The following is a 7,973-nucleotide window of genomic DNA, read 5'->3' as shown; positions in this document are numbered from 1 at the left end:
GACACCTGGTAGACAGAGGTACAGACACCTGGTAGACAGAGGTACAGACACCTGGTAGACAAAGGTACAGACACCTGGTAGACAGATGAGGTGGACAGACACCTGGTAGACAGAGGTACAGACACCTGGTAGACTGAGGTACAGACACCTGCTAGACAGAGGTAGATACCTGGTAGACAGAGTACAGACACCTGGTAGACAGAGGTACAGACACCTGGTAGACAGAGGTACAGACACCTGGTAGACTGAGGTACAGACACCTGGGTAGACAGGAGGTACAGACACCTGGTAGACAGAGGTAGACACCTGCAGATCAGACAGACACCTGGTAGACAGAGGTGAACACCGAGAGGTACAGACCTGGTAGACAGAGGTACAGACACCTGGTGGACTGAGGTACAGACACCTGCTAGACAGAGGTACAGACACCTGGTAGACAGAGGTACAGACACCTGGACAAATAGACTGAGGGTACAGACACCTGCTAGACAGAGGTACAGACACCTGCTAGACAGAGGTACAGACACCTGATAGACAGAGGTACAGACACCTGATAGACAGAGGTACAGACACCTGGTAGACAGAGGTACAGACACCTGGTAGACAGAGGTACAGACAGGATGAGAACGAGGCAGTTTAACATAGAGACACCTGGTAGACTGAGGCAGACTTAACATAGAGGAGGTACAGACACCTGGTAGATGGAGGAACACCTGGTAGAGGAGGTACAGATTTAGACTGAGGTACAGACACCTGCCTCGACAGAGGTACAGACACCAGGACAGAGGTAAGACACCTGGTAGACAGAGGTACAGACACCTGGTAGACAAGGTCCAGACAGTTGGTAGACTGAGGTACAGACACCTGCAAGACAGAGGTGGAACCAGGCAGTTTAACAGAGGGACACCTCTAGACAGAGGTACAGACACCTGATAGACAGAGGTACAGACACCTGATAGACAGAGGCCAGACACCTGGAGACAGAGGCAGTTTAACAGGAGGTACAGACAGGATGGAACCAGGCAGTTTAACATAGAGTATCGACCAGGGTGGGAACCAGGCAGTTTAATATAGAGTATCGACCAGGATGGAACCAGGCAGTTTAACAGAGTATCGAAACAGGGGTGAACCAGGCAGTTTAACATAGAGAATGACCCAGGGTGGAAACCAGGCAGTTTAACATAGAGTATCGACCAGGGTGGAACCAGGCAGTTTAACAGAGTATCGACCAGTGGAACCAGGCAGTTTAACATAGAGTATCGACTCAGGTGGAACCAGGCAGTTTAACATAGGGTATCACCAGGGTGGAACCAGGCAGTTTAACAGAGTATCGACCAGGTAAACCAGGCAGTTTAACATAGAGTATCGACCAGGGTGGGAACCAGGCAGTTTAACATAGGGTATCGACCAGGGTGGAACCAGGCAGTTTAACATAGGGTATCGACCAGGTGGAACCAGGCAGTTTAACAGAGTATCGACCAGGGTGGAACCAGGCAGTTTAACATAGGGTATCGACCAGGGTGGAACCAGCAGTTTAAATAGAGTATCACCAGGGTGGAACCAGGCAGTTTAACATAGAGTATCGACCAGGGTGGAACCAGGCAGTTTAACAGAGTATCGACCAGGGTGGAACCAGGCAGTTTAACAGAGTATCGACCAGGGTGGAACCAGGCAGTTTAACAGAGTATCGACCAGGGTGGAACCAGGCAGTAGAGGTTCATTCTGCTGTGTTCACTGTACCTTGTCCATGGGGTTCACAATTATCTCTGAGCCGTAGGCAAAGTCCTCCACAGTGTCCACCCTCACACTGGCACACTGAGGACGGAGGAGAGGAGTTACTGGCATTCTCTCGCACACACACACACACACACACACACACACACGTGCACGCGCACACACACACACACACACACACACACACACACACACACACACACACACACACACACACACACACACACACACACACACACACACACACACACACACACACACACACACACACACACACACACACACACACACACACACACACACACACACACACACCTGTTATGGTAGTGATTATAGCCTCCTTATCATCAGACACATTACATTTTACATTACATTTAAGTCATTTAGCAGACGCTCTTATCCAGAGCGACTTACAAATTGGTGCATTCACCTTATGACATCCAGTGGAACAGTCACTTTACAATAGTGCATCTAAAACTTAAAGGGGGGAAGAGGGAATACTTATCCTATCCTAGGTATTCCTTAAAGAGGTGGGGTTTCAGGTGTCTCCGGAAGGTGGTGATTGACACCACACACTACCCCCACCCCAACACCACATACTCACCCCACCCCAACACCACACACTACCCCCCCACCCCAACACCACATACTACCCCACCCCAACACCACACACTACCCCACCCCAAACTACCCTCACCCCAACACCACACACTACCCTCCCCAACAACACACACCACCCCACCCCAACACCACACTACCCCACCCCACACACTACCCCCCACCCCAACACCACACACTCACCCCACCCCAACACCACACACTACCCCACCCCAACACCACACACTACCCCCCCACCCCAACACCACACACTACCCCCCACCCCAACACCACACACTACCCCCACCCCAACACCACACACTACCCCCCCACCCCAACACCACACTACCCCCCCCACCCCAACACCACATACTACCCCACCCCCAACACCACATACACCCCACCCCAACACCCACACACTACCCCACCCCAACACCACACACTACCCCACCCCAACACCACACCACCCCACCCCAACACCACACACTACCTCCCCACCCCAACACCACACACTACCTCCCACCCCAACACCACACACTACCTCCCCACCCCAACACCACACTACCCCCCACCCCAACACCACACACTACCCCAACACCACACACTCCTCCCCACCCCAACACCACACACTACCTCCCACCCCCACCCCACACACTACCTCCCCACCCCCACCCCAACACCACACACTACCCCCCCACACCACACACTACCCCCCACCCCAACACCACACACTACCCCACCCCACCCCAACACCACACACTACCCCACCCCACCCCAACACCACACACTACCCCACCCCACCCCCAACACCACACACTACCCCCACCCCCAACACCACACTACCCCCCACCCCACACACTACCCCACCCCCAACACCACACACTACCCCCACCCCCAACACCACACACTACCCCCCACCCCAACACCACACACTACCCCACCCCACCACATACTCCCCTCCCCCTCCTCACCTTAGCGATGACCCCAGTATCAGTCTGTTATTGGTGACCATCTCTCTGATAGCCTCTCATCATCTGACAACACAGGTAGTATGTCAGGTATCAGGTGAGCCACCCTGCCGCCGCCCAGGTAGATCCCAAATGAGTGAACAACGTCCGGGTACCTGAATAAATAATAAATACAGTTAGTGTCCCAAATGGCACCCTATTCCCCTATATAGTGGTACTACTTTAGACCAGGGCTGGCACCCTATTCCCTATATAGTGGTACTACTTTAGACCAGAGCCCTATTCCCTATATAGTGGTACTACTTTAGACCAGGCTGGCACCCTATTCCCTATAGTGGTACTACTTTAGACCAGAGCCCTATTCCCTATATATAGTGGTACTACTATAGACCAGAGCCCTATTCCCTATATAGTGGTACTACTATAGACCAGAGCCCTATTCCCTATATAGTTAACTACTATAGACCAGAACCCTATTCCCTATATAGTACACTATTATAGACCAGAGCCCTATTCCCTATAGTGCAATACTATAGACCAGAGCCCTATTCACTATATAGTACACTACTTTAGACCAGAGCCCTATTCCCAATACAGTAACACTACTATAGACCAGAGCCCTATTCCCTATATAGTTAACTACTATAGACCAGAGCCCTACTCCCTATATAGTACAATACTATAGACCAGAGCCCTATTCCCTATATAGTGCACTACTTTAGACTAGAGCCCTATTCCCTATATAGTTAACTACTATAGACCAGAGCCCTACTCCCTATATAGTACACTACTTTAGACCAGAACCCTATTCCCTATACAGTAACACTACTATAGACCAGAGCCCTATTCCCTATATAGAGCACTACTATAGACCCTATTCCCTATATAGAGCACTACTATAGACCCTATTCCCTATATAGTGCACTACTATAGACCAGATGTGAGCCCTATGGGCCAACTATGAAGGGAATAGGGGGTCAATTGGGACATTTGACTACATGAAAGTTTTTCTACTTCTACCTCCAGCAGGTCTCCTCTCTGGAACATGGAGTCGTACTTCGATGGAGCTTCCTCTTTGCTCGCCGCCTGGTTTTCCCCCTTCTTTTTCTTGTCATCTGTCCGTGCGGTGATGAACAGCAGGCCGAGGAACGTCAGAGGAAACATGGTCCTGACACGGAGGAGGAGAAGAGAGGACGAGAGAAGGGTGGGAGGAGAAGAGAGGAGGAGAGGACTGGAGAGACGGACGGAATGTTTTAGGAGGTGAGGTGGAGAGTTGACTGAGAAACGGAGAGACAGAGTGTGGATAGAGAGAGAGAGAGAGAGAGAGAGAGAGAGAGAGAGAGAGAGAGAGAGAGAGAGAGAGAGAGAGAGGGGAGTTGACTGAGAAACGGAGAGACAGAGTGTGGATAGAGAGAGAGAGGGGGAGAGTTGACTGAGAAACGGAGAGACAGTGTGGATAGAGAGTGAGAGAGAGAGAGAGAGGGGGAGAGTTGACTGAGAAACAGAGAGACAGAATGTGGATAGAGAGAGAGAGGGGGAGAGTTGGCTACCAGGATCGTTTTATTAGTTCAGCCTCTCGACAGGTAGGTGGAGCTGAAGGAATTAGCCCTAACCACTGATCTAAGGTCAGTTTATCCTTCCCCAAAATGATCAAGTCTAGGATTTGACTGAGCCTGTAAACTGATCCTAGATCTGTGCTTAAGGACACCTCCTACTCACAGCTGCAGATTAGATAGCTCTGGTCCAGGGCGTTTCATGTGGCTTGTTGACACTGAGCTTCGATGTAACGCCTTGGACCAGAGCTGTGGATTAAAGTGATGTGGACACTTTTGCTGAGTATTTCATCAATAACAAAGAAAGTCTGCATCACAAGTGGCACCCTACTCCACATATTAGGTCCTGGTCTAAAGTAGTGCACTATGTAGGGAACATGGTGCCATAGGGCTCTGGCCAAAGTAGTGCACTATGTAGGGAATAGGGTGCCATAGGGCCCTGGTCTAAAGTAGTGCACTATGTAGGGAATAGGGTTCCATAGGGCCCTGGTCTAAAGTAGTGCACTATGTAGGGAATAGGGTGCCATAGGGCCCTGGTCTAAAGTAGTGCACTATGTAGGGAATAGGGTGCCAGTTGTTACGTAAACAGATTTGGATTATGAAGCAGCATGTATATAAGCTTAACAGAACAATGGTATTATTTCCCAATGCTAAATACAAGGTCTGAAATTACACCCTAATCCCTATATTAGCCCATTATGTTTGACCCATGGCCTATGGCTCTGGTCAATGTAGCCTGATCCCAGATCTGCTGTTTAGTAACTATGGCAATAGGAGTTGGCAAGACAGCACAAACAGATCTGGGACCAGACTAGACAACATATACATTTTATTTCCCCATAATGCATCATAACTGTAGGGCTGAAAAAATTACGGTACCTTTCCCCAAAAAAACTCCCTGGTTTTCCAGAAAGCCTGGCTGGAGGATTCCTCTTCTCCTTTAACCGGGAATTTAACAAGGAGGATATTTTTATTTAACCTTAATTTATTTAACCAGGCAAGTCAGTTAAGAACACATTCTTATTTTCAATGACGGCCTAGGAACAGTGGGGTTAACTGCCTGTTCAGGGGCAGGACAGATTTTTACCTTGTCAGCTCAGGGGTTTCTGGAACACCGGGGAATTCTGGGAAAGATACTGGAATTTTGTTAGAGAGAGAGACAGAGAGAGAGAAACAGAGAAACAGAGAGAGAGAGAAACAGAGAGACAGAGAGAGAGAGACGCAGACAGAGAGAGAGAGAGACACAGACAGAGAGAGAGAGAGAGAGAGAGAGAGAGAAAGAGACAGAGACACAGAGAGAGAGACACAGAGAGAGACACAGAGAGAGACACAGAGAGAGAGACAGAGAGAGAGAGACACAGAGAGAGACAGACAGAGACAGAGACAGAAAGAGAGAAAGACAGAGAGAGAGAGAAAGACAGAGACAGAGAGAGAGAGACACAGAGAGAGACAGACAGAGACAGAGACAGAAAGAGAGAAAGACAGAGAGAGAGAGAAAGACAGAGACAGAGTGAGAGAGACAGAGAATTGAGGCACGTCTACAGTTACAGTGAGACAGTAACCGAGCCGTTTTGTCAGTCACACACAGGCCAGAATCAGCACACTACAGTGTTTAATGATTCAGGTATTTATTTACACAACAAAAACTGTATAAAGTTTTACAATGTAATACAAAAAAAAGAAAGACATTCTGTACAAAATATCATGGTTAGAGAAAGGTCAATGTTAGAGATGGGTACAATCGCAAAGGTCAATGTGTTTTTGTGGTATGAAACATATTGAGAGACATGAGGCTACTGTTTGAACGAAGTCGTAATGCTAGCGGTCAGAGTGTTGGGCAAGTAACCGAAAGGTCGCTGGTCTGAATACCGGACCTGAGTAGGTGAACAATCTGTTGCTGTGCCCTTGAGCAAGGCACTTCACTAATTGATAATTGTACAATGGGGACCCCACTCGGAGGAAGTGGGATATGGTGATGGTGATCCCACTCCGGGGGTGTCTCAGGGGGACCATGACCCCACTTCCTGCGGGGGTCTCAGGGGGAGTTGGGATATGGTGACCATGACCCCACTTCCTGCGGGGGTCTCAGGGAGAGTTGGGATATGGTGACCCTGACCGTGACCCCAATGGTGACCCTGACCCCACCCCTGGTGACAGAATTGGGAAGCGTGGTGTAAGGGGACATTCCCAGACTGAGGATAGACAGAATTCCCAGGTATCAGCCTGCCATCCAGAGGGTGAAGGGGATGAGGAGGGGGACATTCCCAGACTGAGGATAGACAGAATTCCCAGGTATCAGCCTGCCATCCAGAGGGTGAAGGGGATGAGGAGGGGGACATTCCCAGACTGAGGATAGACAGAATTCCCAGGTATCAGCCTGCCATCCAGAGGGTGAAGGGGATGAGGAGGGGGACATTCCCAGACTGAGAATAGACAGAATTCCCAGGTATCAGCCTGCCATCCAGAGGGTGAAGGGGATGAGGAGGGGGACATTCCCAGACTGAGGATAGACAGAATTCCCAGGTATCAGCCTGCCATCCAGAGGGTGAAGGGGATGAGGAGGGTGGGAAGCATGGTGTAAGGGGACATTCCCAGACTGAGAATAGACAGAATTCCCAGGTATCAGCCTGCCATCCAGAGGGTGAAGGGGATGAGGAGGGTGGGAAGCATGGTGTAAGGAGACATTCCCAGACTGAAAATAGACAGAATTCCCAGGTATCAGCCTGCCATCCAGAGGGTGAAGGGGATGAGGAGGGTGGGAAGCATGGTGTAAGGAGACATTCCCAGACTGAGAATAGACAGAATTCCCAGGTATCAGCCTGCCATCCAGAGGGTGAAGGGGATGAGGAGGGTGGGAAGCATGGTGTAAGGAGACATTCCCAGACTGAGAATAGACAGAATTCCCAGGAACGCCGTCAGCGAACACTCCTATGATCCCGGATGACAGATTTCAGCCAATCACAGAACTAGAAAAAAACGGAAAAGATGGTTTATATTATAGTGATAGACAGGGGAGATTTAGAAGGCAAATGGGTGTGTGTGTGTTGGTGTGTGTGTGTGTAGTAGAATATATAACAGGGTGAACATCACCCGTGTTAAATGTCTCAGTCTGTCTCCTATC

At 49.7% G+C, this 7,973-nt stretch overlaps 1 pseudogene; it reads right to left on the bottom strand.

Annotated features, from left to right (window-relative positions):
- The window catches only part of LOC124028841, an 8,064-nt pseudogene extending 3,466 nt beyond the window's left edge, over positions 1-4,598 (bottom strand).
- Positions 4,599-7,973: the final 3,375 nt, after the last annotated feature.

Source organism: Oncorhynchus gorbuscha, unplaced genomic scaffold (assembly GCF_021184085.1).
Source record: "Oncorhynchus gorbuscha isolate QuinsamMale2020 ecotype Even-year unplaced genomic scaffold, OgorEven_v1.0 Un_scaffold_4885, whole genome shotgun sequence".
NCBI classification, from domain to species: Eukaryota; Metazoa; Chordata; class Actinopteri; order Salmoniformes; family Salmonidae; genus Oncorhynchus; species Oncorhynchus gorbuscha.
Note: the sequence above shows the minus strand (reverse complement) of the source record. Positions and strands in the feature narration are given on the sequence as shown.